This window comes from Antechinus flavipes, chromosome 1, assembly GCF_016432865.1.
Source record: "Antechinus flavipes isolate AdamAnt ecotype Samford, QLD, Australia chromosome 1, AdamAnt_v2, whole genome shotgun sequence".
Lineage (NCBI taxonomy): Eukaryota > Metazoa > Chordata > Mammalia > Dasyuromorphia > Dasyuridae > Antechinus > Antechinus flavipes.
The window spans coordinates 264238270-264257327 of NC_067398.1; positions in this window are offsets into that span (position 1 = coordinate 264238270).

Consider the following 19058-nt stretch of genomic DNA (forward strand, 5'->3'; position numbering starts at 1 on the left):
AGGAACATTGGAGATTATGACAGTTGCCTGAAGCAAAGTTATAGTATAAGAACCTCCAGGTTGGGTTTTTTTTTTTAACCTAGGGTCCTTGAGTTTAGTTTTTTAAAATGTTTAAATATAATTATGGGTTTTTTTGCGATCCTATTTATTTTGTTTTGTCTTTTTGAAAACACTAGACTTCACCATACTACCAATGTCAGCTGTACACACAAAAAAGATTAAGAACCTTGTCTCAGAGTAATAACTATTTGACCAACAAGTTTGGATAACCTCAGAAATATCTTTCAAGTCAGGATGCATAGAACATTAGAGCTGGAAGAAGGTATGAACATGACTCCCAAGTCAATTCTGCAAGATAATGGATTCAGTCTTATTACACTATTGTTACTGTTAACTTTTTTTTTCAGTTATGTCTGACTCTTTATATCCCCATTTGGGGTTTTCCTGGCCAAAATACTAGACTATTTTGCCATCTTCTTCTAGTGCACATTTTATAGATGAGGAAACTAAAGTCAACTGGATTAAGGTATTGCCCAGGGTCATAAAACTCGTATCACAAGTCAGATTTGAACTCGGAAGATGAATCTTTCTAATTACAAGTGAGATGCTCTATCCCATCTACAGATGGCATGCACTACACTATTTAGCTGCCTACCTTAATATAGTAGAACCGTAGCTAGAGAAAGGACTTTAGAGATCTTATAATTTGATGAATAAATTGAAGATGAAAGAGTTAAAAGGACTTGTCCAAATTCACACTACTTTTTGTACAAATGATCCCAGAAATAACTTAAAAACTATAGCCTGAGGCAATCCTCCTCCCCCTTCTATACTGTGTCTTACATTCTGAAAACCCATGGAATGTTTATAAAATCAAAGAATGTTAAGGCTGGATAAGACCCTCAAGATTCTGTAGTTTAACTCTCATTTTTCAAACTGGGGAGGGGGTGACATGATGGAACCTAACAAATAGAAAGGCAAATAGACTTGTCCAAATGTTATCAGTTATCACTAAGCCTCCATAAAACATTATATTTCCATGTATGTGATATTCTCTTTGGAAAAGCCTTTGAACCATGCAGAAGATGGTAGCTTGCTGTAAATCAATTGCTCAGCTAGCTATAGGCTAATTAATTCTTCACAGTGGCTCTGGTCTCTATGGGGAGAGTATAAGAGGTAATGCAGAATAAGAAAGCATCAGAACAAGGCAAACAGCTCCTGGCAGATGTTGCTTTTTTTTTTTGCTTTCATAGGTATAAATACCCACCAAATAGCCCCTATGCTCCAAGAGGTTAGAAGATTTGCTTATTTTGCAATTAAGAAAACTCTTTCTGAGATTTTAACTTGGATAGATGCCACTGGTACACAGATTTCCTAGACTCGGTAAAAGCTCATTGACTCATTAGTACATTTCCCAACACTAATAATTCCCTCCTAACTCTATGTAATTACCTTAGCCAAGCTTAAAATCTGGAATATCATTGCCCACTAAGCATTCTACAATCCTGGAAGAAGCAAAAGTTCAAGTCACTGATTCTCTTCCCATAGTCTTAGGAAGAAAGCAGTTGACCATATCTTCTAAATCTATTCCATCACTGCCATATTTATTGACATAACCTTAATCCAGTTCTCCATCAATTCATGCTTAAATAATAGCAACAGCCTGTAAGCTAGTCTCCATGTACTCAGTCTCTGCTTTTGCAGTCAATCCCACCTAATTAACCAGTCAACAAGCATTTACTAAGCACCTATAAAGTACTGAGCATGGTGTTTGATACTGGGGATTAAAGATACAAAAGTAATAGCCCCCGTCCTCCATAAGTATATATGTCTAATAGAAAAATACGACATGCAGAGATCTAAAGGTAGTCAAATGGATTTTCAGACTTTCTCCTTCCTCATCCCTTCCTCCTTGTTTTCCTGGAGTCAACTTTCACCTTCTATAGTAAGCCTTTCCTGTTCCTTCTTTTATCATTTCCCATTTATTCAGTATATAGCTTGTTTCTATATCTTGTTTATTCATTTCTGACACTTCATGTACCTATTTGTTTTCTCCACAAAGAAATTGGAGTGATTTGCCATTTCCTTCTCCAGATCATTTTACAGAAAAAGAAACTGAGCCAAACAGGGTTCAGAGGCCATATTTCAACTCAGGAAGATGAGTGTTCCTAACTCCAAGATCAATATTGTATCTGCTCTGCCACCTAGCTGCCTTTGTCTCTACATAGTGGTTTGCATTTGGTCTTCCCTAAGGGCAGAGACTATATTTTGTCTTTGTATTTCTAGCACTTAGTACAGTGGTTGGCACCATTCTCCAATTGATGGGCATCCATTCATTTTCCAGCTTCTAGCCACTACAAACAGGGCTGCCACAAACATTTTGGCACATACAGGTCCAGAAACATTCATTTTCTTGAGTTCAAAATCTAGTCTCAGACATTTAGTAGCTGTGTGGTCCTGGGCAAGTCACTTAATCCTGTTTACCTCCGTTTTCTCACTTGTAAAATGACCTGGAGGAGGAAGGATAAGACATGACTCAATAATAACAACAACAAATATTCCTTTAGCAACATTTTTTTACTATGTCCTCACCTTTAAAAATATTTAGTGTATCTTCATTGTCTATGGGCTAACGTTCAAACTGCCATGCTGAAGATTTAAATCAACCTCATACCTATTTCACAAGTGGTTGTATCCCAAGAATCTGTCCTGAATCCTCGTCAGTCATATCTGACTCTTTGTGACCCCATTTGGGGTTTTCTTGGAAAAGGTACTGGAGTGGTTTGCCATCTCCTTTTCCAGATCATTTGCACACACACATACATACATTTATATATGTGTGTGTGTGTATATATATATATATATATATATATATATATTATACACATATACATGTACACACACATATACAACTCTCTTCTCTGAACTGTCATCTCACTTTCAAAGAGAAAACTCCTTTACTCTGCATTATCTGATAGCTACATAAATAAATAGACATGTATATATATATGTATATATATATATATCATAAATAATATGTGTGTTGTTCAATCATTTTGCAATCATGTTTCATGTTCATGGCCCCATTTGGGATTTTTTTGGGCAAAGATACTGGAATAACTTGTTATTTCCTTCTCCAGATCATTTTACAGATGAGGAAACTGAGGTAAAAAAAAGGGTCAAGTGACTTGCCCAAGGTCATACAGCTAGTAAGTGTCTGAGCCAGGATTTGAACTCAAAAATCTTCCTGACTCCAGGCCCAGTACTCAGTGCACTGTGGTGCTACCTAGCGACCATATGTATACCTTCTTTGATTTATATTTTACCACAATTGGATAAATGGGCTTCTTTGCTATTTGCTATATGGCATTCACTGTGAAACTGGTATTTGATGGAAAGTGAGCCAATCCTTGGATATAGAGTTTGGGGTCCTTCTTTCTTCCCAAATGACAAAATGATCAGAAATGAGATGGAGCCTGATCCGTTCCCCTAGACTAATAATATTTAAGAAAGCAGATAGTTATCCTTTCAGCCTACTATCCCTTTCTCTTAGGAGAGCAGAGCAGCATCCTCCAGTCACAATTTCCTACTTCCCCTCCTCATAGAAATAAGTCTTCCTTAGAGAAGGATGAGAAGAGGTTAGAGATGTATTGTTGTGTCCTGCTTTCTAGAGCCCCCACTCTGGAATGATTAAAATATACCCTCTTAGTGGAGAAGTGATGAGATGGGACTCCCAAGGATGGTGGAAAAATGGAGTCTATTTATTACAAGTTCTTTCCTCTTTTTACACCCTCATACCCTTATATAACCAAAGCAACACTGGGCAAATGCTAAGTATATACTGGGACTGCACAAATAACTTGCTATTGTACATATTTTGCCACCTGGTATCACTCTTTATCACCTGGTATCACTGCCTCAATCACAACACAGGTTGTCTCTGCCTCCTGACTTCTCAGGAAGGCTGAGAGCCCTTAGGGGAGAGGGGGAGCCAAACTAGACAATTTTAGGAGGTTCCCTCTGGGCTGAAAGGTCTTATACCTTACCCAGAGTTTCTCCACTGTCTGTGGCCTTCTACAATGTATATTCTGTTTCTTCAAGCCAGACAGTGACAAGTCTCCTTGTCACATGTAGCCTTCACTATACATGATCTTCAATATGTGTGGGACCTTCCCATCCTTTGTTACATACCCCATATTTTGGTTTCCACCAATCTAGATCTTCATTGAATCTTCAGCAATCAAGATAATGAATGCATATTTGGAAAAAGTGACAATGTACAAAGCATATACTAAATGTATACGCTAGGGCAGGAGTCCTCAAACTTTTTAAATAGGAGGCCAGTTCACTGTCCCTCAGACTGTTGGAGGGCCAGACTATAGTGAAAACAAAAACTTTGTTTTGTGGGCCTTTAAATAAAGAAACTTCATAGCCCTGGGTGAGGGGGATAATTGCCTTCAGCTGCCACATCTGGCCTGTGGGTTGTAGTTTGAGGACCCCTGCTCTAGGGTATAGAAATAGATACTCAAGGCTAGGGATTATAAACTCTTTATACCCCCTACCCACCCACCTTTATTAAAGACTTCTTTCCTATGCTAAAATAAAGACAGGTAGCACAGGGATATAGAACTCCAAACTCAGAGTCAGAAAGACTTGAGTTCAAATTTAACCTCAGATACTATAATACTGGAGAAACTGAGGCAAGATAGAAATTAGAGAGTATTTAATAATAACATATTTAAAAGGGAGAGATTAGATTAGAGAGATTAGAGACCTAATGGATCCATGGTTTGGTCCCAGGGCTGAATGAGACTATCATCTCCAAGAATCCATCAAACAATGTGAGTTCTCAATGACATATATACATGTGGCTCAGACACAGGGGATAGACCGAGGCAGGGGCAGAGTCAGGGTGCTGGAGTGGGAACAGGACTCTGACAGAATCAGACAGAACCTAGTTCTGACAGGGTGAAGGGAGGCATCGGGGATATCTGATAATTGGGATTACACAGTGGGGAGAGGTACCCAACATTCTGATGATGCCTAAGATAGAAGGTCTTTCTCCTTATCTGGATCATCATGATTAGGAAGGAGAGGTGGTTGAGCAGAACAATTGGGGAAACTGAGGCAGGATTGGGTCAGGATAATTAGGGAAACTAATTATAATAAATTTATATTATTTATTATATAAAATATGTAACTACATATATAAATAATATATACAATAAAAGAGAACTGTGGCATAACATTCTTAGAGCTATGTAACCTTTTGCAACATCTCCTAAATATTGTCTCTTCTCCTCTGATAGCTATTATCATTCTTGTGCAGGCTCTCATCTCACATCTTTAATGCTGCAATAGCCTGATGGTAGATTATTTTGCCTCAGCTCTCTCCCCATTGTAATCCATACTTTCAACCACTAAAATGATGTTCCTAAAGCACAGATATTTGTGTGTGTGTGTGTGTGTGTGTATGTGTGTGTGTGTGTGTGAAGCAGTTATGGTTAAGTGACTTGCCCAGAGTCACATAGTTAGTAAATCACATCCCCCTACCCCAATATACACACAAATACTCCATTGGCTATTGCTTCCAAGATCAAATATAACTCCTCTGGCATTCAAAGTTTTTCTTAACCTAGCCTCCTCCTACATTTCCAGTCTTCTTATATCTTACTCCATATCATGTTTCCTTCAAGATATTCCGTTTCTTAGCTCTAGGTATTTTCTCTAACTGTCCCCCCCGATTGGAATTCTCACCTCATCTCTGCTTACTAGCTTTTCTGGCTTCCTTTAAGTCCCAACTAAAAGCACACCTTCCTTGTAAAATCTTAACCAATTCTTCTAAATTCTCCTGCTTTCCCTCTTTTATTTACTTCCCATTTATCTTGCATATAGATTGTTTGTACATCTTTGCTTGTTTCCCCCAATAGATTGTAAACTCCTTGAGGGCAGGAATTGTTTTTTCACTCTTTTTGTATTCTCATTTAGCACATAGTCTAGCACACAGTATATAATAAATGCTTAATTAATAAATGAAGGTACTTAATATATGTTTTTTGACTGATCCTAAACAAATTAGTAACCTCTTTCCACCTCTGTTTCCATAATTGTAAAATGAGAATAATACAAATTACCTCACAGGATTGTTATGTTCTTATAGTCAACCTCAAATGTGATAAGATTTATACTCAACACAATCTTTGACACATAGTAGGCTTTCAAGTACTTATTCACTTCCCTACCTTCTCTTCCTTCAAGTAGTATCACTGATGTGCAGATGAGCTTGAGTTTTCAAAGGCTATGCCAACATGGGAAAATATCTGGCAATTCTAGTATGGAAAAGCTTCAAGTATAGGCTGAAGGATGGAATGTGTTTTGTCTATCCAGAAATGGATTTGATTCAAAAAACCTCATTACCAGAAATCTGATCACTGAATGATGAATTTTTCCAGCAACATCATCTCATGAAAAAAATATTTATCAAGACATGGAAGATCTGTGGCTCTGCACTGATGAAAAATCATTTGCAAACTGCTGAGGATACAAGATCATTAAGTTGAAAGGGATCCTCGAAGCCATCTAATATAATCCCCTCATTTCATAAATAAGCAAAATTGAAGTCAAGAAGAATTATGAAGTGACGTGTCCAAGGTCATACAGCTAGTGAGTGATAGAGGATAGAATCTGAACTCAGGTCATTTGACTCCAAAGCCAGGATCCTTTTCACAACACCTAGCACTTTCAGCTTTTAGTGTTCAAATTCACTCTACACACACATTCAACACTGAAGAACACAATATTTAGTCCCATGCTGGGAAGATGAGCATCGTAGGGGATGCTAAGATTCCTGAGAGGGCAGCTAAATGATACAGTAGAGAGAGTACTGAGCCTGGAGTCAGGAAGACTGTTCTTCCTTGGTTCAAATCCAGTCTCAGACACTTACTTAGCCATGTGACCCATGGCAAGTCACTTAACCCTGTTTACCCCAGTTTCCTCATTTGTAAAAGAAGCTTGAGAAGGAAATGGTAAACCATTTCAGTATCCTTGTCAATAAAACTTCAAATGGGGTCATCAGTCTTGCCTGAACAACACCAAAATGAGAGAAGGTGGGGGAGGTAAGAAGAAAAGAGGAGAAGGGAGGGAGAAAGAGAGAAAAAAGTCAATGAGGAGCACTAAGGCTAAGTATGATATCAGTATTTTGAGTTCAGTTAATACAGAAGCTTCAGGATATTCAGAAGTATGTGCTCTGTAATAACTAAGGGCATCTCAAAACCAGTTGAGTGCAGAAATAGTCTCTTTTAACAAAGCACTCCTTTATCTTGTACACCTAAATTAGACCCCAGTGGGGTAAGTTTTCTGCTTGATTATCAGGGATTTAGCTGGATGATTCATTAACATAATTGGAAACCATTTACCTAAACCCCAAGCGGATCCCTTTGAAAATGTTCCACTAAATGCTACATGGAAATAGTTCCCTGCATTGTCAGATGCCTCTTTCTAAACTTTAATTCAAGCATCTCAGTTTCTGGTCTGTAAAGGTCTCATGCACCAGCCACCTAAGGTCTCACTCATCAGCTACATAGACAAAGACAGAATTTGCACCTGGGAGCTAACACTTCTGGTGAACTGTTGTAATAGTCTCCTAACTGTCTTCCTTGTTTTGATTTGCCCTTTTGTCATTTTTCCTGCACACAGAAGCTCTAGTCACCTTCTTAATGTATTTCTCTGACCATACCATTTTTCTCAAAAACCTTCAATCACTATTGCTTGTTATCTGACATACAGACTGCCTTCCATCTTACAATGGACTCCCTTGAGCCCATCCCCACTTGTTAAAATCCCTGATCCTTCCTTCCAGAGCCAATTCCTGTTATTTTGTGTGTGTGTGTGTGTGTGTGTGTGTGTGTGTGTGTGTGTGTGTGTGTGTGTGTGTGTGAAGTAGTTAAGGTTAAGTGACTTGCCCAGAGTCACATAGCTAAGTGCCTGAGCTGGATTAAAACTTAGAACTCCAGACTTCAGGGCCAGTGTGCTATCCACTGTGCCATCTAGATGCCCCCTGTTATTTTTTCAATGAACTTTCTCTTGATTGTCCCAGCTGAGAGTCCTTTCTCCTCATGTTTCTATACCTCTATACGTCTATATTTCTGATACAATCTCCTTTGCAAAATAGATGGACAGTATAATAATAACTAATTTACATAATACCTACTTTGTGCCAAACATTGTGCTTTAGAATTATTCTTTCAATTGATCCTTACAATAACTCTAGAAGATAGGTATTATTATTTTCAATTTCTAGTAGAGGAATTGAGACATATAGGTTAGGGAACTTGCTCAGGATCACACAACTAGAGCGTGATCTTGGTGGTAAGTAGTCGAGGCAAGATTTGAAACCTTCTTTAAGTGAATTCTTGTTCATTGTCTTATTTACTACATCACACTGCTTCTAACCAGAGTAATTTTAAAGATAATGTTAATGCTCTCTAGTATTAGTGCAAGTTGTAAAATAGGTGTCCTTGGACATTCAAAGCAAGTCAACTGGTATTTATTATGCACCTACTTTGTATCAGATACTGTTCTGAGCACTGAGGGTAAGGCTGCTGAAACAGAATAGAGAAAAATTGAAAGGAAGGGAGGCACCATTGGCACAACTTCATAAAGTGTCTCCATCATGGTCTTCCTAAGGATTGTCTTCACAATCATAGTAATTAGCTCTCAGATATGGAAAGGATTTTCAGAAATCACCTAATCCAACCAATGAACCAGTGCTGCTTCACTTCACAGATGAGAAGACTGAGGTCTAAAAGTTTGGGTTCAGAGTCAAGAGAGAGTTGGGAGGGAATCTTTGTGAGCTTGTTCATTTTCTTCATGTACAAAATTGGCATAATAAAGTTTATATAAGAAACAATGAAATTGTTATATATAGAATACACATAGTTATATAAGAAGCAATGGCTAGAGAACTGGTCTCAGAGTCGGAGATCTATGTGTAAGACTCATCTCTGTCATGACCTGTCTGGGTGAGTGAAGGTGAGATATTTAAACTTCTCAGTATTTAGGCAGTTGCTAATTTGCATTAATAAAGGTTGTTTCCTATGTCAATGAAATCATGAAACTGGTGTCAAAAATACTTGTCTATGTCCCTTACAAAGTTGTGAAAAGCAGTGTGTATAACTCAAAGCACTTTTCAGACATGGATGTGGTAGACAAGGACAATGGGGGTGATGGTGATGATGATGATGATGATGATGATGATGATATTGTAGATTTTGGCTTGATGTAATGAAGAAACATTTTTAGCAATCGGAGTCATGAAACATTGGAATAAAGCAACTAAATAAGCTTTACCCTATTGGAAAATTTCAAACAAAAATTGAATGACCACTTTGGGGGTAGGGATTCTAGTCTGGGACTTGGCAAAATTAGATGCCAAAGATTAATTTTATCTTTTAAAATAGCTGGATTTTATCTGTATTATTGTCCCAGTTTGCATGTCAAGTTAATCATGGAACTAACACTACTGCATGACTATTCACTTTGGGTTAAGGCAGTAAATATACTTCCCAAGTCTGATCTCCTCTACATTGTCCTCCAGTCTGTTTTTTCTTGTTAAGCTGCTTATATACTTCTCTGTTTTTATTTACATGATTCACTATCCAAGGGACAGTGGGAAAGGAGTCAAAGGACCTGGATTCCAGGATTTTGACACTTTTGTGATCTTGAGTATGACACAACTTTCTGGAGTCTCTGTTTCCTCATCTGTAAAAATGAGCAACAAACTACATGACTTCTGAAGCCTCTTCTATGCTAAATTTGTAATTATATTATCTTTCCTGTAAAAAGTAGATGATAGAAAATGTGAAACGCATTGGAGAGTTTAGAGAGTTTATTAAAATATAAATATAAAGAATGATGGATAAAGCTTTGCATATCCCAAAAGTGTCATTCATTAAATCCTTGCCAAATCAAATTTAAACAAATTATTTCTTCCTTGAACTGTATTATACATACCACAGTTATAGACTATATTTGGCTAATTTCAGTATCATATGTCCTTTTTTCACTGGCTTATATCAATCACATAGTCAGGAATGCAATTACATGAAACAAAATACTGATCAACTATCATGTGCAGAGGGGATTCAAAGAATAAGAAATCATCCTTCTCCTCAATAAGCTTAAAATCTATTAGGAAACTAAGATACATGTACAAATGATTGTAGTACATGGAAAATTATAATAGATACTATAAAGGAATTATAGATCAAATAGGTGGGAGAAATCACACCAAGAAAAATTTCATTAGAGAGATAGCTTTTAAGATAGCTTACAGGAATGAGGAAGGCTTTTGATAAAAGTATTTTTAGACACACCAAGTCATGAAACTTTGTAAGCCTCCATTTGCTTCAGTTTCATCATCTATAAAATTAAGATAATAATAACACCCATCAAGAAGATTTAATGAGACAATATTTGTTGAACACCTTAAAGTACTACATAAATTCTAGATGTTATTGTTGTCATTATGTTTAAGAAACTTCATATTTGGCCAGAACAGAGGATCTTAAACCAAGATACATAGATAAATTTCAAAAAAATATGAATTTAGATGGGAAAAAATATTCAGAGGAATAGTAGAAAAGAATATTGGAAACAAGTTGGATTTAGGTTTGGAAGAGCCTTGAATTTCTTTCTTTCTTCCTTTCTTTTTCTTATACATGTGTAGTCATATAAAACATTTTCACAATAGTCATTGTGAAAGAAAACCTAGAGATACCCCCAAATAAAGGAAGTTTAAAAAGAATGTTTCAACCTGTATTCAGACACCATCATTTCTTTTTCTGGATATGAGTGGTGTGTTTCATCATAAATCCTTCAGACTTGTCTTGTATCATTGCGTTACTGAGAATAGTTATGTCATTCATAACTGATTATCTTACAATATTGTACAGTATATATTTTACTTCACAACAGTTCATGGAAGTCTTTCCAGGTTCTTCTGCTCATCCTGCTCATCATTTCTTATAGCACAGTAGTATTCCATCATAATCATATACCACAATTTATTCAGCCATTTCCTAACTGATGGCCTCAATTTCCAATTCTTTTCTCCCAGAAAAGAAGGGCCATAAATATTTGTATACTTATAACTCCTTTCCCTTTTTGTCTTATATCTCCTTTATGATACAGACATAATAGGGGTATTGCTAGGTCAAAAATTTGCAGTGTTTTATAGTGCTTTGGGCATAGTTCCAATTTTTTTTATAGAATGTTTGAAACAATTCACAACTCCACCAACAATCCATTAATATCTCATTTTTCCCACATCCCCTCCAACATTTGTCATTTCCCTTTTCTCTCCTAATAGCCAATCAAATAGTTATGAGGTAATACCTCAAAATTGTTTTAATTTTCATTTCTCCAATAAATAGTGTTAGAGCATTTTTATGGTTATAAATAGTTTTGATTACTTCATCTGAAAACTGCTCTCATATTTTAGCCATTCATCAATTGGGGAATGGCTCTCATTTTCATAAATTTGACTCAATTCTCTATATGTTTCAGAAAGGAAACATATCAAAGAAATTTGCTTAATTTTTTTTTTCATTATTACTTTTCACCTATTTACTTGATTTTCTTTCACCTTGTCTCTCTTCAAAAGTGTTTTGCTTCTGACTACCCTCTCCTCCAATTTACCCTCTCTTCTATCAAGACCCCTTTTTCTTATCCTACTTTCCCGTAGGGTAAGAGAGATTCCCTCTCTGAATCAATTCTGATGAAAGTAAGGTTCACTCACTCTTTCTTAGCTTCTCCCTCTTCTCCTGCATTGTAAAAGCTTTTTCGTGCCTCTTTTATGTGTGATATTTTATGCCATTTTACTTCTTTCTTTCCTTCTCTCCCAGTATATTCCTTTCTCACCTCTTATTTTCACCTCTTTAAGATATCGTTCTTTCACATTCAAATAACACTTATATCTTCTGTCTAATACATGGCTTTACCTGCCTTAATAATGAGAAAGTTCTTATGAATTACAACTATCATATTCCCATATAAGAATGCAAACAGTCTAACCTCATTAAGTCCTTATGATTTCCTTTTCCAGTTTACTTTTTTATGCTTCTCTAGTCTTGTATTTGGAGGTCAAATGTTCTATTTAGTTTTCATCAGGAGTGCTTGAAAGTCCTTTATGTCATTGAATATTTATTTTTCCCTTGAAGGATTATACTCAGTTTTGCTGGATAAGGTGGTTCTTGATTGTAATGCTAACTCCTTTGCACTCTGGAATATCATATTTCAAGCTCTCCAAATCTTTAATGTAGAAGCTGTTAAATATTTTGTTATTTTAACTGTGACTTCTCAATACTTGAATTGGTTTTTTTTTTTCTCTAGATGGTTTCAACATTTCTATTTGACCTGGGAGTTCTAGAATTTGGCTATCTTATTTCTGAGAATTTTCATTTGGGAATCTCTTTCAGGAAATGATTGGTGAAAATTTTCAATTCTGTTTTACCTTTTGGTTCTAGGATATCAGGGCAATTTTCATTAACAATTTCTTGAAAGGTCTAGACCCTTTTTTAGATCCTAGCTTTCAAACAGTCCAGTAATTTTAAAATTCTCTCTCCTGGATTTATTACAATTACACTTACAATTACATCCCCCTAGAAATTCCCAATCTCTTTATTGAAACATAGTCTTCTTCCCCTTCTTTTTCCTCTGCCTCAGAAATTCCAGGAAAAGGGAGAGTGACAAAAGTGTTTGGTGAAGTTCATGAAAATGTGGCAATTGGGCAAGTCAACTCTAGGAGGAGGGAATCTTGGCAACAAGACCTTCAATATGATATGAGGTCTAGGGCTAGATGGGAAAAATCAATGCAATTGTACTGAGTATCATAGGGTTATATGGCTAAAAGACTGCCAAGTGAAAGAAGTCCTTTTTCCACTCTCCAGCTAATGTCAATGCTCAAGGCATGCCCTGATCATCCTACATTTTTATTACAATTCATTGCAAAGTTAATCACTTTAGATTTAAGTGTCATGCCTCATAAGATTTTGGGAATCCCTGAGCATTTGTGACAGAACCTAGGAGAAAAGTTATAATGAAAACAGATATCAATTAGTTTTTATTTGGGCCTGCCTAGGGGAAAAAAGGTTAATCTGTTTATAGTCAATAGGTATACTAAACCTCTCTTCTCCACTAGGAATGTCATGTTCAGTGCTGAAAGTGACCAGAAAAAGAATTTGCTGCTTTGGTTAATCAGCAATGATTTAATTTCATGCAGCTGTGTAACATTTATAGCCTTACTTTTCTTATCCTTAATGTGGGGATAATAATTGTCACTACCCACTTCATAAGTATGTTTATTGTGAATAAACTACTTTGCATACCTGAAAGTGCTTATATAATGTGCTTTATTATCTTTATCATCCCCCAAGGTTACACAGAAAGTTAATGGAAAGCTGAAATTCAAACAAGGGTGTTTTGATTTTCAGTCATGACTGCTCCCCTTGAGCAAGAAGATAAGCAGTTCTTTCCAATGGTGATCCACTTCAAATCTTTCACCCCAAATTGTATCCCCAGAACTTCATACAATGCTTGGTACATACAGAGTGTTTAATAGTTTTTCATTCATTCATTCATTACCCATCAACATTGTCAAGTAGATAACCAATTATATGAAGTTATTTAAAGACAAATTTGATAGTTCTGTTGCTATAAACTATTCCCCCCATTGATCTGACATACCAACATTTTCCATTACAATTAGAATATAGTAGAGTATAAATCCATACACCAATTAATAAATATTTATGAAATTTTTACTAGATTTTAGGCACTGCTAAGTGTGGGATTAATTTTTTAAGACAAAAACATTAAAACAGTCCCTGTTCTCAAGGACCTTATATACTAAAGTGGGAGAGGGAGAGACAGCAGCATGTAAATCGATAGATATACATTTTTGTAATAGTGGGCTTGCCAAACTTAGCCTTTGTGTGTGTGTGTGTGTGTGTGTGTGTGTGTGTGTGTGTGTGGTTTCAGGATAGATGAGTAATATATAGTTGATGCAATGTAATCTCCAAGCTGACTTTGGAACAGGCAGACATTCTGTAACTGGTTCTAGTCCACTAACTATGTGGTGAAAAGATGGACATTTGATTGACTACTGAGCCAAATTTTGGGTGCATTCAAAAAGCACTAATGACCAAACTGAGTTCTTTCTCCTTTTCCTCTCTGACTGTGATGAGAGACATGATAAAACCTTTGTTGGGTGAGGGGCATCAGGCCATCCCCATGAATTTACTCTTTCTTCTCTTAGGTGAAGTAGTATTACATACATTTATAACCTTATGAGAATAAAAAAAGGTTGGAGTAGTGAGACTCCAGAGGTCTCATAGCCTTAGTCCATGCTGGAATAAGCAGCTGAGCCTCATCTGCCTTAAAAGCTCTGGTATCCAGCCTAGCAAAGGACTGCAAGTTATTTAACCCTGTTATCTCAATTTCCTCATCTGCAAAATAAGCTGGAGAAGTATTTTTGCCAAGAAAACCTCAAATGGGATCATAGCATAATCAAAATAACTGAACAATTCTATTTTCTCATTGTTTGTTGTTATCAGCTGCAATGATAAAAAAAAATTCCTGACACACACAGCTATATAAGAGTAATAGGAACTGTCTTGGTAAATAGAGGATTTTAAGACAGCTAGATGGTGCAGTAGAGGGCAGCTTAGTGGAGCAGAGGATAGGGCAATGGCTCTGGAATCAGCAGGACCTGACCTCAGACATTTGATACTTACTAGTTATGTGACTCTGGTAAAGTCACTCAATACTGATTACATTGTAAAAAAAAAAGAAGAAGAAGAAGAAGAAGAAGAAGAAGAAGAAGAAGAAGAAGAGAAGAAGAAGAAGAAGAAGAAGAAGAAGAAGAGAAGAAGAAGAAGAAGAAGAAGAAGAAGAAGAAGAAGAAGAAGAAGAAGAAGAAGAAGAAGGAAAGAAAGAAAGAAGGAAAGAAAGAAAGAAAGAAAGAAAGAAAGAAAGAAAGAAAGAAGAAGAAGAAGAAAGAAAGAAAGAAAGAAAGAAAGAAAGAAAGAAAGAAAGAAAGAAAGAAAAGAAAAAAGGTAGAAATTTTTTTCTCAATAAAAGACGTCATTGAAATGCTGGATGATCACTTTTTAGATATATTATAGAGAAGGTCCTTGTTCACATATTATATATCTGGATATGACAGAGAGTCACTGAGAGCCTTTCCAAATCTAAGATCTTGTGGTTCTGTGACTCATTGTGAATGACTATATTTCTGATATCTTTTAGATAATTATGGAAAGATTGGTCACTAGATGATGGTTTGGGAAACCCACATAGTGATTCATGAAATGAATGAAAATATATATATTTTCAGTCCTACTATTTATTTTTGCTTCTAAGACGACTTTAAATGAATGGCAGAAAAGGACCTAGAAGGTGATAAAAATCACACTTTTTTAAACACATTATTTTAATGGTTGCTGATATCAAACTTTGTTCAACAACCAGTGTCATTAAGAGGTCACAGCTCATTGCAATAATCTTTTGAAAACTCTCCTTATAGATGTAAATAAAGGAGTTGATGGAATTTGTTTTTAAAATATGTCCAAAATGCAACAGGAAATATTTTTTCATGAAATAAATGTTCATGAAGAATATAAGAAATAAACCGCTATGATGATTATCAATATTCATTGAGGAAGATGAAAGTAGAGTGAAATTCCAGGAATTTAACAATCTTCCATATTATGTCAACTCAAAAAAATTTTTTTACTATGAATTTAATGTAAAAGTAGACATGGAAGAAAATGGTGAAAATTATGTTTGAAAAGTATGTATATTTGTTTGTTTTACAAAGAACACTACTATGTATAGTATAGTATACACATAGGACTATGTGTTATCAAAATGGTCAATCTTACCCTGAAGAAGATAAGAAAATGTATTGAAAAGCTTTTGAATGTGGACCATTATATTTGCGATCTGAATTGGTTGATGTTTGCATTAGTTCAAATGCTATTTTTTCTCTTCTTTCTTTTTTCATTCTTTGTTACAAGAGATAGCTCTCTGGGAACAGATCTTTCTGACTCTTTGGGAAGGCAAAGTGAGAGAGATATCATTGGATATTAGTGATGTAATAATAAAACATATTAATGCTATTTTAATCTGTTAGATTGTTGTTATCCTTCATTCTCAAAGAGGTCCAAAAAAACATCCACATTGTGTCTGACTGTAGTTGATCAGAACAATATGAGCTCAAAAGGCTATTACGCTTGGGCACAAATGGTCCACATGAACATTTGGAATGCAGATATCTCTTTTGCACATTTCAAGTTTCTTTTGAACTATTGAAATTCTGCTTCACAGATAGTGTCCTAAAGTGCTTTCTTTGAGGTGAGCATTCCATGCTGGGAAGTTCTGTGCCAGTGTCTCCCATGTCATGCAAATGATTCCAAAATTCTTCAGAGAGACCTTGAGAGTGTCCTTGTACTGCTTCTTCTGAATGCTCGTGTGAGTCCATAAAATAATCTTTTAAGTAAACATGTATTTAGCATTGAAAACAATGTGACCAATTCATTGAAATTGCACTCCATGCATCACTTTGCCATATGAGAGAAGCCTAATGGCATTCACAATCTCTTCTTCAGTTGAAAGTTTAACTAAAGATTGGCTTCAATTTGAAATATATGGTCAGTGGCTTCAGCATTGTTTGATGATGACAACACTATGAAGTGTTCAGTCCATCCCTCTAGGATCATGTCTTTATCATTAATACATGTGGTTCTATCTGCACTGAGTAGTTTATGGGCATCATAGGTCCTTGGCCCATAAATAATCTTGAGGATATCATAAAATCTCTTTGGAGTATTACTTTGAGCATAAAACTATATTTAATTAGCCTTCTTACTGAGCCAAGAATTTATCTCTTTAGGCTTCACTTGAACTGTACTTTGAAGTTAAGATCTGCCTTCATAGAGACAGATGAACTATCCTATTGGTAAACCTTTTAGAGTTCTTGAGTTTTGTTTATCAGCTTCCAAATTTCCCCATCACTTTCATCAAATCAATCTTAATAATTCTAAGTGTTCTGGCCCAGATAAATAAATGAAGGGTTGTACAGCAAATCTCTGAAGACTGTCCACTCCTTTTCTACTCCACAGTTGCTAGTCATGTATTGGATCAGCTTTCCTCCCAAATTAGGAACAACTGTTAGTATTGAAAAAAGTGTTGACCTTTAAACTAACTTATTTACTTTAAATATGTTGACATTAAATCTTCTAGCAATTGTCTAGTCTTGGTTGAAGGTTAATATTTAGCTTGGAGAGGATAAGTCTATGATCAGTCCAGCATTCTGCACCACATATTGCCTCTTTCACTCTCACCTCCTGTCTGTCTCTTCTCTTTACAATGACATAGTTTATTAAATGCCAATGTTTGCTATGAAGGGGCATCCTTGAAATTTCATTTCATTTAGATAAATAGAAAACAGTATTGGTTATGAGAAGTCCATGAGACACACAAGTGTTCAGTGGTAAGTGATTGTTGCTGTTTTCAACTCCATTCTTCCCAAAGACTCTCTGTCTTGTCTGATAGTTTTTGCCTATTCTTGCAAGTAAATTCACCTAGAATTATAAGATCATTTTCTTTCAGCATATTGATAATGAGGATCTTCAGGTCTTCATAAATTTTTTCTTTGACCATCTCTTGCTTTCATCACAGTGGGAACAGGCACACTGCTGATGATAGCGCAGCACTTTATTGTACCTGGCAATCACATTGTCATGAGCCAGTCATTCACTCCTTTCAGGAGGCATCCAGATTTGTTGATTAGATTAGTTTTGATTATAAAACTTATGTCACCTTAAGAATGCTCCTTTTCACAGTAACCACTCCAGAAAAATATGTATCTAGCTCCAACTTCAGTAAGGTAGCCTTCATTTGTTAGCCTTTTTCCACTCAGGGTTGCTATTTGGATATGATACTAATTAGTTCTCTTACAACAAGAGTTGTTCATGTTTCAGGTCTATTGAATTTTATGTTTTCCATAAATGTATGCACATTCTGTACAGTAACAGTGAGCGGAATTACCTTGGCAAAAATTTTTGTACATTTTTTGTGTTTTGATGACAAAGTGGGATTCTTATTTCCATAGTAAGCAGACCAGGGTAGCATACAATTTTTAGGAGATGTTTTCTATTCCCTTCCTCATGCCAGGAGGTGAGCAGCATGGATCTTTTACAAAAACTGCTCAGACATCAAGAGGGCTGCTAAATCCCATTGCTTCTTCAGTCCAAAGAGAAGACAACCCTATAGGCTGGGCCACCTTTGTGTAGGATTGTGACCACAACTCTCAATGTATACACATGTGCTGCTTCATCATTAACCTGTCACCATAAACTTTGAAGTAGTAAAATGGTATGGGTCCTGTCTTTTTATTCAGGCATTAATTGGATTTAAGTGATCAAGTTGTCAGTCTCACTCTTTCAGAGTCAGCCAGCACCCAGATCTGGGTGGACCAGTTAGTCAAGATGACTGCTGTTTGGGATGTAGTGGAAAATTCTGGCATCTTCAATGACTGGCCAACCCCTAAAAACTTCCTCAGTTTCTGCTTCATCTTTCTTCATGCCTATTGGAACAAAGTATTGTCATCTACCCATTCCATTAGAAGAATTCATCACATATTTGGGATTTATACTCCCAATGGGTTTAAGACCTTTTGGTTATTTTTAACATAATTTAGTCCATCTGCCAAAATTGTTTATTATGGTGTAGCCACTGCACGTTCTACAGATTCTTGGAGTTACAAGTGAGAGTTGAATAGATCAAAGAGACACCAAAGTTGGAAAACAGATATGAAAATGGCTCAACAGCTTTCATACAAGAGGTATTGGTTTTTCATGACTATTCCCTAATTTAATCTAAAAATAAATAAAAAATCCCTCAATTGATAAATGGTCAAAAGATATGAACAAAGAATTTTCAGATGAAGAAATTAAAGCTATTTCTAATTATATGAAAAAAAAATTTCTAAACCATTA